We start from the raw sequence: 26,728 nt of genomic DNA on the forward strand, positions 1-26,728 counted from the left end.
GCTTGCGATCAATATTTTAGAGGATAACGCATGTTAGGACTGGGTTAGGTCTAGGATTTGCCCCCATCAGGCTCATTCTTTCGCATATTTCTCAAACTTGATGGCTAGAACCTGGGTTTTTTCTGGTTTGGATCACGTAGTAAAGTGGTACCACACTGAGACAGTCCATTAAACCTGGTTTGGATCAGTATTTTAGAGGATAACGCATGTTAGGTCTAGGTTAGCCCTGGGATTTTCACTCATCAGACTCATACTTTCGTATTCTTCACATACATGTTGAACGGATCCTGGGTTTTTTCTGGTTTGGTTCACGTAGTAATGTGGTACCACACTGAAACATTCAATTAAACCTGATCTTGATAAATATTTTAGAGGATGACGCATGTTAGGTCTGGGTTAGGTCTAGGATTTGCCCTCATCAGGCTCATACTTTCGCATATTTCTCATACTTCATGGCTAGATCCTGGGCTGTTTCTGGATTGTATCACGTAGTAATGTGGTACCACGCTGAAACAGTCAATTAAACCTGGTTTCGATCAATATTTTAGAGGATAACGCAAGTTAGGTCTGGCATAGGTCTGGGATTCGCCCTCATCAGACTCATACTTTCGCGTTTTTCACATACTTGTTGAACTGATCCTGGGCTTTTTCTGGTTTGGATCACGTAGTAATGTGGTACCACACTGAAACAGTCAATTAAACCTGGTTTCCATCAATATCTTAGAGGACAACGCAAGTTAGGTCTGGGTTAGGTCTAGGATTTGCCCTCATCAGGCTCATACTTTCGCATATTTCTCATACTTCATGGCTGGATGCTGGGCTATTTCTGGATTGGATCACGTAGTAATGTGGTACCACACTGAAACAGTCGATTAAACCAGGTTTCGATCAATATTTTTGAGGATAACGCAACATAAGTCTGGGATAGGTCTGGGATTTTACCTCATCAGACTCATACTTTCGCGTTTTTCACATACTTGTTGAACAGATCCTGGGTTTCTTCTGGTTTGGATCACGTAGTAGTGCGGTACCACACTGAAACAGTCCATTAAACCTGCTTGCGATCAATATTTTAGAGGATAACGCATGTTAGGACCGTGTTAGGTCTAGGATTTGCCCTCATCAGGCTCATTCTTTCGCATACCTCTCAAACTTGATGGCTAGATCCTGGGCTTTTTCTGGATTGCATCACGTAGTAATGTGGTACCACACTGAAACATTCAATTAAACCTGGTCTTGATAAATATTTTAGAGGATAACGCATTTTAGGTCTGGGTTAGGTCTAGGATTTGCCCTCATCAGGCTCATACTTTCGCATATTTCTCATACTTCATGGCTAGATCCTGGGCTTTTTCTGGATTGCATCACGTAGTAATGAAGTACAACACTGAAACAGTGAATTAAACCTGGTTTCCATCAATATTTTAGAGGATAACGCATGTTAGGTCTAGGTTAGACCTGGGATTTTCACTCATCAGACTCATACTTTCGCATTGTTCACATACTTGTTGAACTGATCCTGGGTTTTTTCTGGTTTGGATCACGTAGTAATGTGGTACCACACTGAAACAGTCGATTAAACCTGGTTTCGATCAGTATTTTAGAGGATAACGCAAGTTAGGCCTGGGATAGGTCTGGGATTTGACCTCATCAGACTCATACTTTCGCACACTACACATACTCGTTGAACAGATCCTGGGTTATTTTCTGGTTTGGATCACATAGTAATGTGGTACCACACTGTAACAGTCGATTAAACCAGGTTTCGATCAATATTTTTGAGGATAACGCATGTTAGGTCTAGGTTAGGCCTGGGATTTTCACTCATCAGGCTCATACTTTCGCATTCTTCACATACTTGTTGAACGGATCCTGGGTTTTTTCTGGTTTGGATCACGTAGTAATGTGGGACCACACTGTAACAGTCAATTAAACCTGGTTTCGATCAATATTTTAGAGAATAATTCATGTTAGGTCTAGGTTAGGTCTGGGATTTCCTCTCATCAGGCTCATTCTTTCGCATATTTCTCATACTTGATGGCTAGATCCTGGGCTTTTTCTGGATTGCATCACGTAGTAATGAAGTACAACACTGAAACAGTCAATTAAACCTGGTTTCCATCAATATCTTAGAGGAAAACGCAAGTTAGGTCTGGGATAGGTCTGGGATTTGCCCTCATCAGGCCCATACTTTCGCGTTTTTCACATACTTGTGGAACAGATCCTGGGTTTTTTCTGGTTTGTATCACGTAGTAGTGTGGTACCACACTGAAACTGTCCATTAAACCTGGTTTGCATCAATATTTTAGAGGATAACGCATGTTAGGTCTAGGTTAGCCCTGGGATTTTCACTCATCAGACTCATACTTTCGCACTCTTCACATACATGTTGAACTGATCCTGGGTTTTTTCTGGTTTGGATCACGTAGTAATGTGGTACCACACTGAAACAGTCGATTAAACCTGGTTTCGATCAATATTTTAGAGGATAACGCAAGTTAGGTCTGGGATAGGTCAGGGATTTGATCTCATCAGACTCATACTTTCGCACACTACACATACTCGTTGAACAGACCCTGGGTTATTTTCTGGTTTGGATCACATAGTAATGTGGTACCACACTGTAACAGTCGATTAAACCAGGTTTCGATCAATATTTTAGAGTATAACTCATGTTAGGTCTAGGTTAGGCCTGGGATTTTCATTTATCAGACTCATACTTTCGCATTCTTCACATACTTGTTGAACGGATTCTGGGCTTTTCTGGTTGGGATCACGTAGTAATGTGGGACCACACTGAACCAGTCAATTAAACCTGGTTTCGATGAATATTTTAGAGAATAATTCATGTTAGGTCTAGGTTAGGTCTGGGATTTGCTCTCATCATTCTCATTCTTTCGCATATTTCTCATACTTGATGGCTAGATCCAGGGCTTTTTCTGGATTGCATCACGTAGTAATGAAGTACAACACTGAAACAGTAAATTAAACCTGGTTTCCATCAATATCTGAGAGGACAACGCAAGTTAGGTCTGGGATAGGTCTGGGATTTGCCCTCATCAGGCTCATACTTTCGCACACTTCACATACTCGTTGAACAGATCCTGGGTTTTTTCTGCTTTGGATCACGTAGTAAAGTGGTACCACACTGAAACAGTCGATTAAACCAGGTTTCGATCAATATTTTAGAAGATAACGCATGTTAGGTCTAGGTTAGCCCTGGGATTTTCACTCATCAGACTCATACTTTCGCGTTTTTCACATACTTGTTGAACTGATCCTGGGCTTTTTCTGGTTTGGATCACGTAGTAATGTGGTACCACACTGAAACAGTCAATTAAACCTGGTTTCGATCAATATTTTAGAGAATAATTCATGTTAGGTCTAGGTTAGGTCTGGGATTTGCTCTCATCAGGCTCATACTTTCGCACACTTCACAAATTCGTTTGACAGATCCTGGGTTATTTTCTGGGTTGGATCGCATAGTAATGTGGTACCACACTGAAACAGTCGATTAAACCAGGTTTCGATCAATATTTTTGAGGATAACGCATGTTAGGTCTAGGTTAGGACTGGGATTTGCACTCATCAGGCTCATTCTTTCGCATATTTCTCATACTTGATGGCTAGATCCTGGGCTTTTTCTGGATTGCATCACGTAGTAATGAAGTACAACACTGAAACAGTAAATTAAACCTGGTTTCCATCAATATCTGAGAGGACAACGCAAGTTAGGTCTGGGATAGGTCTGGGATTTGACCTCATCAGACTCATACTTTCGCGTTTTTCACATACTTGTTGAACAGATCCTGGGTTTTTTCTGGTTTGGATCACGTAGTAGTGTGGTACCACACTGAAACAGTCCATTAAACCTGCCTGCGATCAATATTTTAGAGGATAACGCATGTTAGGACTGGGTTAGGTCTAGGATTTGCCCTCATCTGGCTCATTCTTTCGCATATTTCTCAAACTTGATGGCTAGATCCTGGGCTTTCTCTGGATTGCATCACGTAGTAATGTGGTACCACACTGAAACATTCAATTAAACCTGGTCTTGATAAATATTTTAGAGGATAACGCATTTTAGGTCTGGGTTAGGTCTAGGATTTGCCCTCATCAGGCTCATACTTTCGCATATTTCTCATACTTCATGGCTAGATCCTGGGCTTTTTCTGGATTGCATCACGTAGTAATGAAGTACAACACTGAAACAGTCAATTAAACCTGGTTTCCATCAATATCTTAGAGGACAACGCAAGTTAGGTCTGGGATAGGTCTTGGACTTGCCCTCATCAAGCTCATGTTTTCGCGTTTTTCACATACTTGTTGAACAGATCCTGGGTTTTTTCAGGTTTGGATCACGTAGTAGTGTGGTACCACACTGAAACAGTCCATTAAACCTGGTTTGGATCAATATTTTAGAGGATAACGCATGTTAGGTCTGGGATAGGTCTGGGATTTGCCCTCATCAGACTCATACTTTCGCACACTTCACATACACGTTGATCAGATCCTGGGTTTTTTCTGGTTTGTATCACGTAGTAATGTGGTACCACACTGAAACAGTCGATGAAACCTGGTTTCGATCAATATTTTAGAGGATAACGCAAGTTAAGTCTGGGATTGGTCTGGGATTTGACCTCATCAGACTCATACTTTCGCACTCTTCACATACTCGTTGAACAGATCCTGGGTTATTTTCTGGTTTGGACCACATAGTAATGTGGTACCACACTGAAACAGTCGATTAAACCAGGTTTCGATCAATATTTTTGAGGATAACGCATGTTAGGTCTAGGTTAGGACTGGGATTTGCACTCATCAGGCTCATTCTTTCGCATATTTCTCATACTTGATGGCTAGATCCTGGGCTTTTTCTGGATTGCATCACGTAGTAATGTGGGACCACACTGAAACAGTCAATTAAACCTGGTTTCCATCAATATCTCAGAGGACAACGCAAGTTAGGTCTGGGATAGGTCTGGGATTTGCCCTCATCAGGCTCATACTTTCGCATTCTTCACATACTTGTTGAACGGATCCTGGGTTTTTTCTGGTTTGGTTCACGTAGTAATGTGGTACCACACTGAAACATTCAATTAAACCTGATCTTGATAAATATTTTAGAGGATAACGCATGTTAGGTCTGGGTTAGGTCAAGGATTTGCCCTCATCAGGCTCATACTTTCGCATATTTCTCATACTTCATGGCTAGATCCTGGGCTGTTTCTGGATTGTATCACGTAGTAATGTGGTACCACGCTGAAACAGTCAATTAAACCTGGTTTCGATCAATATTTTAGAGGATAACGCAAGTTAGGTCTGGCATAGGTCTGGGATTCGCCCTCATCAGACTCATACTTTCGCGTTTTTCACATACTTGTTGAACTGATCCTGGGCTTTTTCTGGTTTGGATCACGTAGTAATGTGGTACCACACTGAAACAGTCAATTAAACCTGGTTTCGATCAATATTTTAGAGAATAATTCATGTTAGGTCTAGGTTAGGTCTGGGATTTGCTCTCATCTGGCTCATACTTTCGCACACTTCACAAATTCGTTTGACAGATCCTGGGTTATTTTCTGGTTTGGATCGCATAGTAATGTGGTACCACACTGAAACAGTCGATTAAACCAGGTTTCGATCAATATTTTTGAGGATAACGCAACATAAGTCTGGGATAGGTCTGGGATTTGACCTCATCAGACTCATACTTTCCCGTTTTTCACATACTTGTTGAACAGATCCTGGGTTTTTTCTGGTTTGGATCACGTAGTAGTGTGGTACCACACTGCAACGGTCCATTAAACCTGCTTGCGATCAATATTTTAGAGGATAACGCATGTTAGGACTGGGTTAGGTCTAGGATTTGCCCCCATCAGGCTCATTCTTTCGCATATTTCTCAAACTTGATGGCTAGAACCTGGGTTTTTTCTGGTTTGGATCACGTAGTAATGTGGTACCACACTGAAACAGTCGATTAAACCTGGTTTCGATCAATATTTTAGAGGATAACGCAAGTTAAGTCTGGGATTGGTCTGGGATTTGACCTCATCAGACTCACACTTTTGCACACTTCACATACTCGTTGAACAGATACTGGGTATTTTCTGGTTTGGATCACGTAGTGATGTGGTACCACACTGAAACAGTCGATTAAACCTGGTTTCCATCAATATCTTAGAGGACAACGCAAGTTAGGTCTGGGATAGGTCTTGGACTTGCCCTCATCAGGCTCATTCTTTCGCGTTTTTCACATACTTGTTGAACAGATCCTGGGTTTTTTCAGGTTTGGATCACGTAGTAGTGTGGTACCACACTGAAACAGTCCATTAAACCTGGTTTGGATCAATATTTTAGAGGATAACGCATGTTAGGTCTGGGATAGGTCTGGGATTTGCCCTCATCAGACTCATACTTTCGCACACTTCACATACTCGTTGAACAGATCCTGGGTTTTTTCTGGTTTGTATCACGTAGTAATGTGGTACCACACTGAAACAGTCGATGAAACCTGGTTTCGATCAATATTTTAGAGGATAACGCAAGTTAAGTCTGGGATTGGTCTGGGATTTGACCTCATCAGACTCATACTTTCGCACTCTTCACATACTCGTTGAACAGATCCTGGGTTATTTTCTGGTTTGGACCACATAGTAATGTGGTACCACACTGAAACAGTCGATTAAACTTGGTATCGATCAATATTTTTGAGGATAACGCATGTTAGGTCTAGGTTAGGCCTGGGATTTTCACTCATCAGGCTCATACTTTCGCATTCTTCACATACTTGTTGAACGGATCCTGGGTTTTTTCTGGTTTGGATCACGTAGTAATGTGGGACCACACTGTAACAGTCAATTAAACCTGGTTTCGATCAATATTTTAGAGAATAATTCATGTTAGGTCTAGGTTAGGTCTGGGATTTCCTCTCATCAGGCTCATTCTTTCGCATATTTCTCATACTTGATGGCTAGATCCTGGGCTTTTTCTGGATTGCATCACGTAGTAATGAAGTACAACACTGAAACAGTCAATTAAACCTGGTTTCCATCAATATCTTAGAGGAAAACGCAAGTTAGGTCTGGGATAGGTCTGGGATTTGCCCTCATCAGGCCCATACTTTCGCGTTTTTCACATACTTGTGGAACAGATCCTGGGTTTTTTCTGGTTTGTATCACGTAGTAGTGTGGTACCACACTGAAACTGTCCATTAAACCTGGTTTGCATCAATATTTTAGAGGATAACGCATGTTAGGTCTAGGTTAGCCCTGGGATTTTCACTCATCAGACTCATACTTTCGCACTCTTCACATACATGTTGAACTGATCCTGGGTTTTTTCTGGTTTGGATCACGTAGTAATGTGGTACCACACTGAAACAGTCGATTAAACCTGGTTTCGATCAATATTTTAGAGGATAACGCAAGTTAGGTCTGGGATAGGTCAGGGATTTGATCTCATCAGACTCATACTTTCGCACACTACACATACTCGTTGAACAGACCCTGGGTTATTTTCTGGTTTGGATCACATAGTAATGTGGTACCACACTGTAACAGTCGATTAAACCAGGTTTCGATCAATATTTTAGAGTATAACTCATGTTAGGTCTAGGTTAGGCCTGGGATTTTCATTTATCAGACTCATACTTTCGCATTCTTCACATACTTGTTGAACGGATTCTGGGCTTTTCTGGTTGGGATCACGTAGTAATGTGGGACCACACTGAACCAGTCAATTAAACCTGGTTTCGATGAATATTTTAGAGAATAATTCATGTTAGGTCTAGGTTAGGTCTGGGATTTGCTCTCATCATTCTCATTCTTTCGCATATTTCTCATACTTGATGGCTAGATCCTGGGCTTTTTCTGGATTGCATCACGTAGTAATGAAGTACAACACTGAAACAGTAAATTAAACCTGGTTTCCATCAATATCTGAGAGGACAACGCAAGTTAGGTCTGGGATAGGTCTGGGATTTGCCCTCATCAGGCTCATACTTTCGCACACTTCACATACTCGTTGAACAGATCCTGGGTTTTTTCTGCTTTGGATCACGTAGTAAAGTGGTACCACACTGAAACAGTCGATTAAACCAGGTTTCGATCAATATTTTAGAAGATAACGCATGTTAGGTCTAGGTTAGCCCTGGGATTTTCACTCATCAGACTCATACTTTCGCGTTTTTCACATACTTGTTGAACTGATCCTGGGCTTTTTCTGGTTTGGATCACGTAGTAATGTGGTACCACACTGAAACAGTCAATTAAACCTGGTTTCGATCAATATTTTAGAGAATAATTCATGTTAGGTCTAGGTTAGGTCTGGGATTTGCTCTCATCAGGCTCATACTTTCGCACACTTCACAAATTCGTTTGACAGATCCTGGGTTATTTTCTGGGTTGGATCGCATAGTAATGTGGTACCACACTGAAACAGTCGATTAAACCAGGTTTCGATCAATATTTTTGAGGATAACGCATGTTAGGTCTAGGTTAGGACTGGGATTTGCACTCATCAGGCTCATTCTTTCGCATATTTCTCATACTTGATGGCTAGATCCTGGGCTTTTTCTGGATTGCATCACGTAGTAATGAAGTACAACACTGAAACAGTAAATTAAACCTGGTTTCCATCAATATCTGAGAGGACAACGCAAGTTAGGTCTGGGATAGGTCTGGGATTTGACCTCATCAGACTCATACTTTCGCGTTTTTCACATACTTGTTGAACAGATCCTGGGTTTTTTCTGGTTTGGATCACGTAGTAGTGTGGTACCACACTGAAACAGTCCATTAAACCTGCCTGCGATCAATATTTTAGAGGATAACGCATGTTAGGACTGGGTTAGGTCTAGGATTTGCCCTCATCTGGCTCATTCTTTCGCATATTTCTCAAACTTGATGGCTAGATCCTGGGCTTTCTCTGGATTGCATCACGTAGTAATGTGGTACCACACTGAAACATTCAATTAAACCTGGTCTTGATAAATATTTTAGAGGATAACGCATTTTAGGTCTGGGTTAGGTCTAGGATTTGCCCTCATCAGGCTCATACTTTCGCATATTTCTCATACTTCATGGCTAGATCCTGGGCTTTTTCTGGATTGCATCACGTAGTAATGAAGTACAACACTGAAACAGTCAATTAAACCTGGTTTCCATCAATATCTTAGAGGACAACGCAAGTTAGGTCTGGGATAGGTCTTGGACTTGCCCTCATCAAGCTCATGTTTTCGCGTTTTTCACATACTTGTTGAACAGATCCTGGGTTTTTTCAGGTTTGGATCACGTAGTAGTGTGGTACCACACTGAAACAGTCCATTAAACCTGGTTTGGATCAATATTTTAGAGGATAACGCATGTTAGGTCTGGGATAGGTCTGGGATTTGCCCTCATCAGACTCATACTTTCGCACACTTCACATACACGTTGATCAGATCCTGGGTTTTTTCTGGTTTGTATCACGTAGTAATGTGGTACCACACTGAAACAGTCGATGAAACCTGGTTTCGATCAATATTTTAGAGGATAACGCAAGTTAAGTCTGGGATTGGTCTGGGATTTGACCTCATCAGACTCATACTTTCGCACTCTTCACATACTCGTTGAACAGATCCTGGGTTATTTTCTGGTTTGGACCACATAGTAATGTGGTACCACACTGAAACAGTCGATTAAACCAGGTTTCGATCAATATTTTTGAGGATAACGCATGTTAGGTCTAGGTTAGGACTGGGATTTGCACTCATCAGGCTCATTCTTTCGCATATTTCTCATACTTGATGGCTAGATCCTGGGCTTTTTCTGGATTGCATCACGTAGTAATGTGGGACCACACTGAAACAGTCAATTAAACCTGGTTTCCATCAATATCTCAGAGGACAACGCAAGTTAGGTCTGGGATAGGTCTGGGATTTGCCCTCATCAGGCTCATACTTTCGCATTCTTCACATACTTGTTGAACGGATCCTGGGTTTTTTCTGGTTTGGTTCACGTAGTAATGTGGTACCACACTGAAACATTCAATTAAACCTGATCTTGATAAATATTTTAGAGGATAACGCATGTTAGGTCTGGGTTAGGTCAAGGATTTGCCCTCATCAGGCTCATACTTTCGCATATTTCTCATACTTCATGGCTAGATCCTGGGCTGTTTCTGGATTGTATCACGTAGTAATGTGGTACCACGCTGAAACAGTCAATTAAACCTGGTTTCGATCAATATTTTAGAGGATAACGCAAGTTAGGTCTGGCATAGGTCTGGGATTCGCCCTCATCAGACTCATACTTTCGCGTTTTTCACATACTTGTTGAACTGATCCTGGGCTTTTTCTGGTTTGGATCACGTAGTAATGTGGTACCACACTGAAACAGTCAATTAAACCTGGTTTCGATCAATATTTTAGAGAATAATTCATGTTAGGTCTAGGTTAGGTCTGGGATTTGCTCTCATCTGGCTCATACTTTCGCACACTTCACAAATTCGTTTGACAGATCCTGGGTTATTTTCTGGTTTGGATCGCATAGTAATGTGGTACCACACTGAAACAGTCGATTAAACCAGGTTTCGATCAATATTTTTGAGGATAACGCAACATAAGTCTGGGATAGGTCTGGGATTTGACCTCATCAGACTCATACTTTCCCGTTTTTCACATACTTGTTGAACAGATCCTGGGTTTTTTCTGGTTTGGATCACGTAGTAGTGTGGTACCACACTGCAACGGTCCATTAAACCTGCTTGCGATCAATATTTTAGAGGATAACGCATGTTAGGACTGGGTTAGGTCTAGGATTTGCCCCCATCAGGCTCATTCTTTCGCATATTTCTCAAACTTGATGGCTAGAACCTGGGTTTTTTCTGGTTTGGATCACGTAGTAATGTGGTACCACACTGAAACAGTCGATTAAACCTGGTTTCGATCAATATTTTAGAGGATAACGCAAGTTAAGTCTGGGATTGGTCTGGGATTTGACCTCATCAGACTCACACTTTTGCACACTTCACATACTCGTTGAACAGATACTGGGTATTTTCTGGTTTGGATCACGTAGTGATGTGGTACCACACTGAAACAGTCGATTAAACCTGGTTTCCATCAATATCTTAGAGGACAACGCAAGTTAGGTCTGGGATAGGTCTTGGACTTGCCCTCATCAGGCTCATTCTTTCGCGTTTTTCACATACTTGTTGAACAGATCCTGGGTTTTTTCAGGTTTGGATCACGTAGTAGTGTGGTACCACACTGAAACAGTCCATTAAACCTGGTTTGGATCAATATTTTAGAGGATAACGCATGTTAGGTCTGGGATAGGTCTGGGATTTGCCCTCATCAGACTCATACTTTCGCACACTTCACATACTCGTTGAACAGATCCTGGGTTTTTTCTGGTTTGTATCACGTAGTAATGTGGTACCACACTGAAACAGTCGATGAAACCTGGTTTCGATCAATATTTTAGAGGATAACGCAAGTTAAGTCTGGGATTGGTCTGGGATTTGACCTCATCAGACTCATACTTTCGCACTCTTCACATACTCGTTGAACAGATCCTGGGTTATTTTCTGGTTTGGACCACATAGTAATGTGGTACCACACTGAAACAGTCGATTAAACTTGGTATCGATCAATATTTTTGAGGATAACGCATGTTAGGTCTAGGTTAGGCCTGGGATTTTCACTCATCAGGCTCATACTTTCGCATTCTTCACATACTTGTTGAACGGATCCTGGGTTTTTTCTGGTTTGGATCACGTATTAATGTGGGACCACACTGAAACAGTCAATTAAACCTGGTTTCGATCAATATTTTAGAGAATAATTCATGTTAGGTCTAGGTTAGGTCTGGGATTTGCTATCATCAGGCTCATTCTTTCGCATATTTCTCATACTTGATGGCTAGATCCTGGGCTTTTTCTGGATTGCATCACGTAGTAATGAAGTACAACACTGAAACAGTCAATTAAACCTGGTTTCCATCAATATCTTAGAGGACAACGCAAGTTAGGTCTGGGATAGGTCTGGGATTTGCCCTCATCAGGCTCATACTTTCGCGTTTTTCGCATACTTGTTGAACTGATCCTGGGTTTTTTCTGGTTTGTATCACGTAGTAGTGTGGTACCACACTGAAACTGTCCATTAAACCTGGTCTGCGTCAATATTTTAGAGGATGCCGCATGTTAGGTCTAGGTTAGCCCTGGGATTTTCACTCATCAGACTCATACTTTCGCACACTTCACATACTCGTTGAACAGATCCTGGGTTATTTTCTGGTTTGGATCACGTAGTAATGTGGGACCACACTGAAACAGTCAATTAAACCTGGTCTGGATAAATATTTTAGAGGATAACGCATCTTAGGTCTGGGTTAGGTCTAAGATTTGCCCTCATCAGGCTCACAGTTTCGCGTTTTTCACATACTTGTTGAACAGATCCTGGGTTCTTTCTGGTTTGGATCACGAAGTAGTGTGGTACCACACTGAAACAGTCCATTAAACCTGGTTTCGCTCAATATTTTAGAGGATAACGCATGTTATGTCTAGGTTAGGTCTGGGATTTGCTCTCATCAGGCTCATTCTTTCGCATATTTCTCATACTTGATGGCTAAATCCTGGGCTTTTTCTGGATTGCATCACGTAGTAATGTAGTACCACACTGAAACAGTCAATGAATCCTGGTTTCCATCAATATTTTAGAGGACAACGCAAGTTAGGTCTAGGTAAGTCCTGAGATTTTCACTGATCAGACTCATACTTTCGCATCCTTCACATACTTGTTGAACGGATGCTGGGTTTTTTCTGGTTTGGATCACGTAGTAATGTGGTACCACACTGAAACGGTCAATTAAACCTGGTTTCGATCAATATTTTAGAGGATAACGCAAGTTAGGTCTGGGATAGGTCTGGGATTTGCCCTCATCAGGCTCATACTTTCGCGTTTTTCACATACTTGTTGAACAGATCATGGGTTTTTTCTGGTTTGGGTCACGTAGTACTGTGATACCACACTGAAACAGTCGATTAAACCTGGTTTCGATCAATATTTTAGAGGATAACGCATGTTAGGTCTAGGTTAGCCCTGGGATTTTCACTCATCAGACTCATACTTTCGCATTCTTCACATACTTGTTGAACTGATCCTGGGTTTTTTCTGGTTTGGATCACGTAGTAATCTGGTACCACACTGAAACGGTCGATTAAGCCTGGTTTCGATCAATATTTTAGAGGATAACGCATGTTAGCTCTAGGTTAGCCCTGGGATTTTCACTCATCAGACTCATACTTTCGCATTCTTCACATACTTGTTGCACTGATCCTGGGTTTTTTCTGGTTTGGATCACGTAGTAATGTGGTACCACACTGAAACAGTCAATTAAACCTGGTTTCGATCAATATTTTAGAGAATAATTCATGTTAGGTCTAGGTTAGGTCTGGGATTTGCTCTCATCAGGCTCATACTTTCGCACACTTCACATACTCGTTTGACAGATCCTGGGTTATTTTCTGGTTTGGATCGCATAGTAATATGGTACCACACTGAAACAGTCGATCAAACCAGGTTTCGATCAATATTTTTGAGGATAACGCATGTTAGGTCTAGGTTAGGCCTGGGATTTTCACTCGTCAGACTCATACTTTCGCATTCTTCACATACTTGTTGAACGGATCCTGGGTTTTTTCTGGTTCGGATCACGTAGTAGTGTGGCACCACACTGAAACAGTCCATTAAACCTGGTTTGGATCAATATTTTAGAGGATAACGCATGTTAGCTCTAGGTTAGCCCTGGGATTTTCACTCATCAGACTCATACTTTCGCATTCTTCACATACTTGTTGAACTGATCCTGGGTTTTTTCACGTTTGGATCACTTAGTAATGTGGGACCACACTGAAACAATCAATTAAACCTGGTCTTGATAAATATTTTAGAGGATAACGCATGTTAGGTCTGGGTTAGGTCTAGGATTTGCCCTCATCAGGCTCATACTTTCGCATATTTCTCATACTTCATGGCTAGATCCTGGGCTGTTTCTGGATTGTATCACGTAGTAATGTGGTACCACGCTGAAACAGTCCATTAAACCTGGTTTGGATCAATATTTTAGAGGATAACGCATGTTAGGTCTAGGTTAGGTCTAGGATTTGCCCTCATCAGGCTCATACTTTCGCATATTTCTCATACTTCATGGCTAGATCCTGGGCTGTTTCTGGTTTGGATCACGTATTAATGTGGTACCACACTGAAACAGTCGATTAAACCTGGTTTCGATCAGTATTTTAGAGGATAACGCAACATAAGTCTGGGATAGGTCTGGGATTTGACCTCATCACACTCATACTTTCGCGTTTTACACATACTCGTTGAACAGATCCTGGGTTTTTTCTGGTTTGGATCACGTAGTAATGTGGTACCACACTGAAACGGTCGATTAAACCTGGTTTCGATCAATATTTTAGAGGATAACGCATGTTAGGTCTGGGTTAGCCCAGGGATTTTCACTCATCAGATTCATACTTTCGCATTGTTCACATACTTGTTGAACTGATCCTGGGTTTTTTCTGGTTTCGATAACGTAGTAATGTGGTACCACACTGAAACAGTCGATTAAACCTGGTTTCCATCAATATCTTAGAGGACAACGCAAGTTAGGTCTGGGATAGGTCTTGGACTTGCCCTCATCAGGCTCATTCTTTCGCGTTTTTCACATACTTGTTGAACAGATCCTGGGTTTTTTCAGGTTTGGATCACGTAGTAGTGTGGTACCACACTGAAACAGTCCATTAAACCTGGTTTGGATCAATATTTTAGAGGATAACGCATGTTAGGTCTGGGATAGGTCTGGGATTTGCCCTCATCAGACTCATACTTTCGCACACTTCACATACTCGTTGAACAGATCCTGGGTTTTTTCTGGTTTGTATCACGTAGTAATGTGGTACCACACTGAAACAGTCGATGAAACCTGGTTTCGATCAATATTTTAGAGGATAACGCAAGTTAAGTCTGGGATTGGTCTGGGATTTGACCTCATCAGACTCATACTTTCGCACTCTTCACATACTCGTTGAACAGATCCTGGGTTATTTTCTGGTTTGGACCACATAGTAATGTGGTACCACACTGAAACAGTCGATTAAACCAGGTTTCGATCAATATTTTTGAGGATAACGCATGTTAGGTCTAGGTTAGGCCTGGGATTTTCACTCATCAGGCTCATACTTTCGCATTCTTCACATACTTGTTGAACGGATCCTGGGTTTTTTCTGGTTTGGATCACGTATTAATGTGGGACCACACTGAAACAGTCAATTAAACCTGGTTTCGATCAATATTTTAGAGAATAATTCATGTTAGGTCTAGGTTAGGTCTGGGATTTGCTATCATCAGGCTCATTCTTTCGCATATTTCTCATACTTGATGGCTAGATCCTGGGCTTTTTCTGGATTGCATCACGTAGTAATGAAGTACAACACTGAAACAGTCAATTAAACCTGGTTTCCATCAATATCTTAGAGGACAACGCAAGTTAGGTCTGGGATAGGTCTGGGATTTGCCCTCATCAGGCTCATACTTTCGCGTTTTTCGCATACTTGTTGAACTGATCCTGGGTTTTTTCTGGTTTGTATCACGTAGTAGTGTGGTACCACACTGAAACTGTCCATTAAACCTGGTCTGCGTCAATATTTTAGAGGATGCCGCATGTTAGGTCTAGGTTAGCCCTGGGATTTTCACTCATCAGACTCATACTTTCGCACACTTCACATACTCGTTGAACAGATCCTGGGTTATTTTCTGGTTTGGATCACGTAGTAATGTGGGACCACACTGAAACAGTCAATTAAACCTGGTCTGGATAAATATTTTAGAGGATAACGCATCTTAGGTCTGGGTTAGGTCTAAGATTTGCCCTCATCAGGCTCACAGTTTCGCGTTTTTCACATACTTGTTGAACAGATCCTGGGTTCTTTCTGGTTTGAATCACGAAGTAGTGTGGTACCACACTGAAACAGTCCATTAAACCTGGTTTCGCTCAATATTTTAGAGGATAACGCATGTTATGTCTAGGTTAGGTCTGGGATTTGCTCTCATCAGGCTCATTCTTTCGCATATTTCTCATACTTGATGGCTAAATCCTGGGCTTTTTCTGGATTGCATCACGTAGTAATGTAGTACCACACTGAAACAGTCAATGAATCCTGGTTTCCATCAATATTTTAGAGGACAACGCAAGTTAGGTCTAGGTAAGTCCTGAGATTTTCACTGATCAGACTCATACTTTCGCATCCTTCACATACTTGTTGAACGGATGCTGGGTTTTTTCTGGTTTGGATCACGTAGTAATGTGGTACCACACTGAAACGGTCAATTAAACCTGGTTTCGATCAATATTTTAGAGGATAACGCAAGTTAGGTCTGGGATAGGTCTGGGATTTGCCCTCATCAGGCTCATACTTTCGCGTTTTTCACATACTTGTTGAACAGATCATGGGTTTTTTCTGGTTTGGGTCACGTAGTACTGTGATACCACACTGAAACAGTCGATTAAACCTGGTTTCGATCAATATTTTAGAGGATAACGCATGTTAGGTCTAGGTTAGCCCTGGGATTTTCACTCATCAGACTCATACTTTCGCATTCTTCACATACTTGTTGAACTGATCCTGGGTTTTTTCTGGTTTGGATCACGTAGTAATCTGGTACCACACTGAAACGGTCGATTAAGCCTGGTTTCGATCAATATTTTAGAGGATAACGCATGTTAGCTCTAGGTTAGCCCTGGGATTTTCACTCATCAGACTCATACTTTCGCATTCTTCACATACTTGTTGCACTGATCCTGGGTTTTTTCTGGTTTGGATCACGTAGTAATGTGGTACCACACTGAAACAGTCAATTAAACCTGGTTTCGATCAATATTTTAGAGAATAATTCATGTTAGGTCTAGGTTAGGTCTGGGATTTGCTCTCATCAGGCTCATACTTTCGCACACTTCACATACTCGTTTGACAGATCCTGGGTTATTTTCTGGTTTGGATCACGTATTAATGTGGTACTACACTGAAACAGTCGATTAAACCTGGTTTCGATCAGTATTTTAGAGGATAACGCAACATAAGTCTGGGATAGGTCTGGGATTTGACCTCATCACACTCATACTTTCGCGTTTTACACATACTCGTTGAACAGATCCTGGGTTTTTTCTGGTTTGGATCACGTAGTAATGTGGTACCACACTGAAACGGTCGATTAAACCTGGTTTCGATCAATATTTTAGAGGATAACGCATGTTAGGTCTGGGTTAGCCCAGGGATTTTCACTCATCAGATTCATACTTTCGCATTGTTCACATACTTGTTGAACTGATCCTGGGTTTTTTCTGGTTTCGATAACGTAGTAATGTGGTACCACACTGAAACAGTCGATTAAACCTGGTTTCCATCAATATCTTAGAGGACAACGCAAGTTAGGTCTGGGATAGGTCTTGGACTTGCCCTCATCAGGCTCATTCTTTCGCGTTTTTCACATACTTGTTGAACAGATCCTGGGTTTTTTCAGGTTTGGATCACGTAGTAGTGTGGTACCACACTGAAACAGTCCATTAAACCTGGTTTGGATCAATATTTTAGAGGATAACGCATGTTAGGTCTGGGATAGGTCTGGGATTTGCCCTCATCAGACTCATACTTTCGCACACTTCACATACTCGTTGAACAGATCCTGGGTTTTTTCTGGTTTGTATCACGTAGTAATGTGGTACCACACTGAAACAGTCGATGAAACCTGGTTTCGATCAATATTTTAGAGGATAACGCAAGTTAAGTCTGGGATTGGTCTGGGATTTGACCTCATCAGACTCATACTTTCGCACTCTTCACATACTCGTTGAACAGATCCTGGGTTATTTTCTGGTTTGGACCACATAGTAATGTGGTACCACACTGAAACAGTCGATTAAACCAGGTTTCGATCAATATTTTTGAGGATAACGCATGTTAGGTCTAGGTTAGGCCTGGGATTTTCACTCATCAGGCTCATACTTTCGCATTCTTCACATACTTGTTGAACGGATCCTGGGTTTTTTCTGGTTTGGATCACGTATTAATGTGGGACCACACTGAAACAGTCAATTAAACCTGGTTTCGATCAATATTTTAGAGAATAATTCATGTTAGGTCTAGGTTAGGTCTGGGATTTGCTATCATCAGGCTCATTCTTTCGCATATTTCTCATACTTGATGGCTAGATCCTGGGCTTTTTCTGGATTGCATCACGTAGTAATGAAGTACAACACTGAAACAGTCAATTAAACCTGGTTTCCATCAATATCTTAGAGGACAACGCAAGTTAGGTCTGGGATAGGTCTGGGATTTGCCCTCATCAGGCTCATACTTTCGCGTTTTTCGCATACTTGTTGAACAGATCCTGGGTTTTTTCTGGTTTGTATCACGTAGTAGTGTGGTACCACACTGAAACTGTCCATTAAACCTGGTCTGCGTCAATATTTTAGAGGATGCCGCATGTTAGGTCTAGGTTAGCCCTGGGATTTTCACTCATCAGACTCATACTTTCGCATTCTTCACATACTTGTAGAACTGATCCTGGGAGTTTTCTGGTTTGGATCTCGTAGTAATGTGGTACCACACTGTAACAGTCGATTAAACCTGGTTTCGATCAATATTTTAGAGGATAACGCAAGTTAGGTCTGGGATAGGTCTGCGATTTGACCTCATCAGACTCATACTTTCGCACACTTCACATACTCGTTGAACAGATCCTGGGTTATTTTCTGGTTTGGATCACGTAGTAATGTGGGACCACACTGAAACCGTCAATTAAACCTGGTCTGGATAAATATTTTAGAGGATAACGCATCTTAGGTCTGGGTTAGGTCTAAGATTTGCCTTCATCAGGCTCACAGTTTCGCGTTTTTCACATACTTGTTGAACAGATCCTGGGTTCTTTCTGGTTTTGGATCACGAAGTAGTGTGGTACCACACTGAAACAGTCCATTAAACCTGGTTTCGCTCAATATTTTAGAGGATAACGCATGTTATGTCTAGGTTAGGTCTGGGATTTGCTCTCATCAGGCTCATTCTTTCGCATATTTCTCATACTTGATGGCTAAATCCTGGGCTTTTTCTGGATTGCATCACGTAGTAATGTAGTACCACACTGAAACAGTCAATGAATCCTGGTCTCCATCAATATTTTAGAGGACAACGCAAGTTAGGTCTAGGTAAGTCCTGAGATTTTCACTGATCAGACTCATACTTTCGCATCCTTCACATACTTGTTGAACGGATGCTTGGTTTTTTCTGGTTTGGATCACGTAGTAATGTGGTACCACACTGAAACGGTCAATTAAACCTGGTTTCGATCAATATTTTAGAGGATAACGCAAGTTAGGTCTGGGATAGGTCTGGGACTTGCCCTCATCAGGCTCATACTTTCGCGTTTTTCACATACTTGTTGAACAGATCATGGGTTTTTTCTGGTTTGGGTCACGTAGTACTGTGATACCACACTGAAACAGTCGATTAAACCTGGTTTCGATCAATATTTTAGAGGATAACGCATGTTAGGTCTAGGTTAGGTCTAGGATTTGCCCTCATCAGGCTCATACTTTCGCATATTTCTCATACTTCATGGCTAGATCCTGGGCTGTTTCTGGTTTGGATCACGTATTAATGTGGTACCACACTGAAACAGTCGATTAAACCTGGTTTCGATCAGTATTTTAGAGGATAACGCAACATAAGTCTGGGATAGGTCTGGGATTTGACCTCATCACACTCATACTTTCGCATTCTTCACATACTTGTTGAACTGATCCTGGGTTTTTTCTGGTTTGGATCACGTAGTAATCTGGTACCACACTGAAACGGTCGATTAAGCCTGGTTTCGATCAATATTTTAGAGGATAACGCATGTTAGCTCTAGGTTAGCCCTGGGATTTTCACTCATCAGACTCATACTTTCGCATTCTTCACATACTTGTTGCACTGATCCTGGGTTTTTTCTGGTTTGGATCACGTAGTAATGTGGTACCACACTGAAACAGTCAATTAAACCTGGTTTCGATCAATATTTTAGAGAATAATTCATGTTAGGTCTAGGTTAGGTCTGGGATTTGCTCTCATCAGGCTCATACTTTCGCACACTTCACATACTCGTTTGACAGATCCTGGGTTATTTTCTGGTTTGGATCGCATAGTAATATGGTACCACACTGAAACAGTCGATCAAACCAGGTTTCGATCAATATTTTTGAGGATAACGCATGTTAGGTCTAGGTTAGGCCTGGGATTTTCACTCGTCAGACTCATACTTTCGCATTCTTCACATACTTGTTGAACGGATCCTGGGTTTTTTCTGGTTCGGATCACGTAGTAGTGTGGTACCACACTGAAACAGTCCATTAAACCTGGTTTGGATCAATATTTTAGAGGATAACGCATGTTAGGTCTAGGTTAGGTCGGGGATTTTCACTAATCAGACTCATACTTTCGCATATTTCTCATACATGTTGAACAGATCCTGGGTTTTTTCACGTTTGGATCACTTAGTAATGTGGGACCACACTGAAACAATCCATTAAACCTGGTCTTGATAAATATTTTAGAGGATAACGCATGTTAGGTCTGGGTTAGGTCTAGGATTTGCCCTCATCAGGCTCATACTTTCGCATATTTCTCATACTTCATGGCTAGATCCTGGGCTGTTTCTGGATTGTATCACGTAGTAATGTGGTACCACGCTGAAACAGTCCATTAAACCTGGTTTGGATCAATATTTTAGAGGATAACGCATGTTAGGTCTAGGTTAGGTCTAGGATTTGCCCTCATCAGGCTCATACTTTCGCATATTTCTCATACTTCATGGCTAGATCCTGGGCTGTTTCTGGTTTGGATCACGTATTAATGTGGTACCACACTGAAACAGTCGATTAAACCTGGTTTCGATCAGTATTTTAGAGGATAACGCAACATAAGTCTGGGATAGGTCTGGGATTTGACCTCATCACACTCATACTTTCGCGTTTTACACATACTCGTTGAACAGATCCTGGGTTTTTTCTGGTTTGGATCACGTAGTAATGTGGTACCACACTGAAACGGTCGATTAAACCTGGTTTCGATCAATATTTTAGAGGATAACGCATGTTAGGTCTGGGTTAGCCCAGGGATTTTCACTCATCAGATTCATACTTTCGCATTGTTCACATACTTGTTGAACTGATCCTGGGTTTTTTCTGGTTTCGATAACGTAGTAATGTGGTACCACACTGAAACAGTCGATTAAACCTGGTTTCCATCAATATCTTAGAGGACAACGCAAGTTAGGTCTGGGATAGGTCTTGGACTTGCCCTCATCAGGCTCATTCTTTCGCGTTTTTCACATACTTGTTGAACAGATCCTGGGTTTTTTCAGGTTTGGATCACGTAGTAGTGTGGTACCACACTGAAACAGTCCATTAAACCTGGTTTGGATCAATATTTTAGAGGATAACGCATGTTAGGTCTGGGATAGGTCTGGGATTTGCCCTCATCAGACTCATACTTTCGCACACTTCACATACTCGTTGAACAGATCCTGGGTTTTTTCTGGTTTGTATCACGTAGTAATGTGGTACCACACTGAAACAGTCGATGAAACCTGGTTTCGATCAATATTTTAGAGGATAACGCAAGTTAAGTCTGGGATTGGTCTGGGATTTGACCTCATCAGACTCATACTTTCGCACTCTTCACATACTCGTTGAACAGATCCTGGGTTATTTTCTGGTTTGGACCACATAGTAATGTGGTACCACACTGAAACAGTCGATTAAACCAGGTTTCGATCAATATTTTTGAGGATAACGCATGTTAGGTCTAGGTTAGGCCTGGGATTTTCACTCATCAGGCTCATACTTTCGCATTCTTCACATACTTGTTGAACGGATCCTGGGTTTTTTCTGGTTTGGATCACGTATTAATGTGGGACCACACTGAAACAGTCAATTAAACCTGGTTTCGATCAATATTTTAGAGAATAATTCATGTTAGGTCTAGGTTAGGTCTGGGATTTGCTATCATCAGGCTCATTCTTTCGCATATTTCTCATACTTGATGGCTAGATCCTGGGCTTTTTCTGGATTGCATCACGTAGTAATGAAGTACAACACTGAAACAGTCAATTAAACCTGGTTTCCATCAATATCTTAGAGGACAACGCAAGTTAGGTCTGGGATAGGTCTGGGATTTGCCCTCATCAGGCTCATACTTTCGCGTTTTTCGCATACTTGTTGAACAGATCCTGGGTTTTTTCTGGTTTGTATCACGTAGTAGTGTGGTACCACACTGAAACTGTCCATTAAACCTGGTCTGCGTCAATATTTTAGAGGATGCCGCATGTTAGGTCTAGGTTAGCCCTGGGATTTTCACTCATCAGACTCATACTTTCGCATTCTTCACATACTTGTAGAACTGATCCTGGGAGTTTTCTGGTTTGGATCTCGTAGTAATGTGGTACCACACTGTAACAGTCGATTAAACCTGGTTTCGATCAATATTTTAGAGGATAACGCAAGTTAGGTCTGGGATAGGTCTGCGATTTGACCTCATCAGACTCATACTTTCGCACACTTCACATACTCGTTGAACAGATCCTGGGTTATTTTCTGGTTTGGATCACGTAGTAATGTGGGACCACACTGAAACCGTCAATTAAACCTGGTCTGGATAAATATTTTAGAGGATAACGCATCTTAGGTCTGGGTTAGGTCTAAGATTTGCCTTCATCAGGCTCACAGTTTCGCGTTTTTCACATACTTGTTGAACAGATCCTGGGTTCTTTCTGGTTTTGGATCACGAAGTAGTGTGGTACCACACTGAAACAGTCCATTAAACCTGGTTCCGCTCAATATTTTAGAGGATAACGCATGTTATGTCTAGGTTAGGTCTAGGATTTGCCCTCATCAGGCTCATACTTTCGCATATTTCTCATACTTCATGGCTAGATCCTGGGCTGTTTCTGGATTGTATCACGTAGTAATGTGGTACCACGCTGAAACAGTCCATTAAACCTGGTTTGGATCAATATTTTAGAGGATAACGCATGTTAGGTCTAGGTTAGGTCGGGGATTTTCACTCATCAGACTCATACTTTCGCATTCTTCACATACTTGTTGAACGGATCCTGGGTTTTTTCTGGTTTGGATCACGTATTAATGTGGTACCACACTGAAACAGTCGATTAAACCTGGTTTCGATCAGTATTTTAGAGGATAACGCAACATAAGTCAGGGATAGGTCTGGGATTTGACATCATCACACTCATACTTTCGCGTTTTACACATACTCGTTGAACAGATCCTGGGTTTTTTCTGGTTTGGATCACGTAGTAATGTGGTACCACACTGAAACGGTCGATTAAACCTGGTTTCGATCAATATTTTAGAGGATAACGCATGTTAGGTCTGGGTTAGCCCAGGGATTTTCACTCATCAGATTCATACTTTCGCATTGTTCACATACTTGTTGAACTGATCCTGGGTTTTTTCTGGTTTCGATAACGTAGTAATGTGGTACCGCACTGAAACAGTCAATTAAACCTGGTTTCCATCAATATCTTAGAGGACAACGCATGTTAGGTCTAGGTTAGGCCTGGGATTTGCCCTCATCAGGGTCATACTTCCGCAGTTTTAACATACATGTTGACCTGATCGAGGGTTTTTTCTGCTTTGGATCACGTAGTAAAGTGGTGCCACACTGAAACAGTCCATTAAACCTGGTTTGGATCAATATTTTACAGGATAACGCATGTTAGGTCTAGGTTTGCCCTGGGATTTTCACTCATCAGACTCATACTTTCGCATTCTTCACATACTTGTTGACCGGATCCTGGGTTTTTTCAGGTTTGGTTCACGTAGTAATGTGGTACCACACTGAAACATTCAATTAAACCTGGTCTTGATAAATATTTTAGAGGATAACGCATGTTAGGTTTGGGTTAGGTCTAGGATTTGCCCTCATCAGGCTCATACTTTCGCATATTTCTCATACTTCATGGCTAGATCCTGGGCTGTTTCTGGATTGTATCACGTAGTAATGCGGTACCACGCCGAAACAGTCAATTAAAACTGGTTTCGATTAATATTTTAGAGGATAACGCAAGTTTGGTCTGGGATAGGTCTGGGATTCGCCCTCATCAGGCTCATACTTTCGCGTTTTTCACATACTTGTTGAACTGATCCTGGGTTTTTTCTGGTTTGGATCACGTAGCAATGTGGTACCGCACTGAAACAGTCGATTAAACCTGGTTTCGATCAATATTTTAGAGGATAACGCAAGTTTGGTCTGGGATAGGTCTGGGTTTTGCCCTCATCAGGCTCATACTTTCGCGTTTTTCACATACTTGTTGAACAGATCCTGGGTTTTTTCTGGTTTGGATCACGTAGTAATGTGGGACCACATTGAAACAGTCCATTAAACCTGGTTTGGATCAATATTTTAGAGGATAACGCGTGTTAGGTCTAGGTTAGGTCTGGGATTTTCACTCATCAGACTCATACTTTCGCATTCTTCACATACTTGTTGAACAGATCCTGGGTTTTTTATGGTTTGGCTCACGTAGTAATGTGGTACCACACTGAAACATTCAATTAAACCTAGTCTTGATAAATATTTTAGAGGATAACGCATGTTAGGTCTGGGTTACGACTAGGATTTGCCCCTATCAGGCTCATACTTTCGCATATTTCTCATACTTCATGGCTGGATCCTGGGCTATTTCTGGTTTGGATCACGTAGTAATGTGGTACCACACTGAAACAGTCAATTAAACCTGGTTTTGATCAATATTTTAGAGAATAATTCATGTCAGGTCTAGGTTAGGTCTGGGATTTGCTCTCATCAGGCTCATTCTTTCGCATATTTCTCATACTTGATGGCTAGATCCTGGGCTTTTTCCGGTTTGCATCACGTAGTAATGAAGTACAACACTGAAACAGTCAACTCAACCTGGTTTCGATCAATATTTTAGAGGATAACGCATGTTAGGTCTAGGTTAGCCCTGGGATTTTCACTCATCAGACTCATACTTTCGCATTCTTCTCATACTTCATGGCTAGATCCTGGGCTATTTCTGGATTGTATCACGTAGTAATGTGGTACCACACTGGAACATTCAATTAAACCTGGTCTTGATAAATATTTTAGAGGATAACGCATGATAGGTTTGGGTTAGGTCTAGGATTTGCCCTCATCAGGCTGATACTTTCGCATATTTCTCATACTTCATGGCTAGATCCTGGGCTGTTTCTGGATTGTATCAAGTAGTAATGTGGTACCACGCTGAAACAGTCAATTAAGCCTGATTTCGATGAATATTTTAGAGGATAACGCAAGTTAGGTCTGGGATAGGTCTGGGATTCGCCCTCATCAGGCTCATACCTTCGCATATTTCTCATACTTGATGGCTAGATCCTGGGCTTTTTCTGGATTGCATCACGTAGTAATGTGGAACCACACTGGAACATTCAATTAAACCTGGTCTTGATAAATATTTTAGAGGATAACGCATGTTAGGTTTGGGTTAGGTCTAGGATTTGCCCTCATCAGGCTGATACTTTCGCATATTTCTCATACTTCATGGCTAGATCCTGGGCTTTTTCTGGATTGCATCACGTAGTAATGAAGTACAACACTGAAGCAGTCAATTAAACCTGGTTTCCATCAATATCTTAGAGGACAACGCAAGTTAGGTCTGGGATAAGTCTGGGATTTGCCCTCATCAGGCTCATACTTTCGCGTTTTTCACATACTTGTTGAACAGATCCTGTGTTTTTTCTGGTTTGGATCACGTAGTAGTGTGGTACCACACTGAAACAGTCCATTAAACCTTGTTTGGATCAATATTTTAGAGGATAACGCATGTCAGGTCTGGGATAGGTCTGGGATTTGCCCTCATCAGACTCATACTTTCGCACACTTCACATACTCGTTGAACAGATCCTGGGTTATTTTCTGGATTGCATCACGTAGTAATGTGGTACCACACTGGAACATTCAATTAAACCTGGTCTTGATAAATATTTTAGAGGATAACGCATGTTAGGTTTGGGTTAGGTCTAGGATTTGCCCTCGTCAGGCTCATACTTTCGCATATTTCTCATATTTCATGGCTAGATCCTTGGCTATTTCTGGATTGGATCACGTAGTAATGTGGTACCACACTGAAACAGTCGATTAAACCTGGATTCGATCAATATTTTAGAGAATAATTCATGTTTGGTCTAGGTTAGGCCTGGGATTTTCACTCATCAGACTCATACTTTCGCATTCTTCACATACTTGTTGAACGGATCCTGGGTTTTTTCCGGTTTGGGTCAATTAGTAGTGTGGTGCCACACTGAAACAGTCAATTCAACCTGGTATCGATCAATATTTTAGAGGACAACGCATGTTAGGTTTAGGTTAGTCCTGGGATTTGCCCTCATCAGGGTCATACTTTCGCAGTTTTAACATACATGTTGACGTGATCGAGGGTTTTTTCTGCTTTGGATCAGGTAGTAAAGTGGTACCACACTGAAACAGTCCATTAAACCTGGTTTGGATCCACATTTTAGAGGATAACGCATGTTAGGTCTAGGTAAGCCCTAGGATCTTCACTCATCAGACTCATACATTCGCAATCTTCACATACTTGTTGAACGGATCCTGGGTTTTTTCTGGTTTG

Source organism: Colletes latitarsis, unplaced genomic scaffold (genome assembly GCF_051014445.1).
Source record: "Colletes latitarsis isolate SP2378_abdomen unplaced genomic scaffold, iyColLati1 scaffold0006, whole genome shotgun sequence".
Taxonomy (NCBI): domain Eukaryota; kingdom Metazoa; phylum Arthropoda; class Insecta; order Hymenoptera; family Colletidae; genus Colletes; species Colletes latitarsis.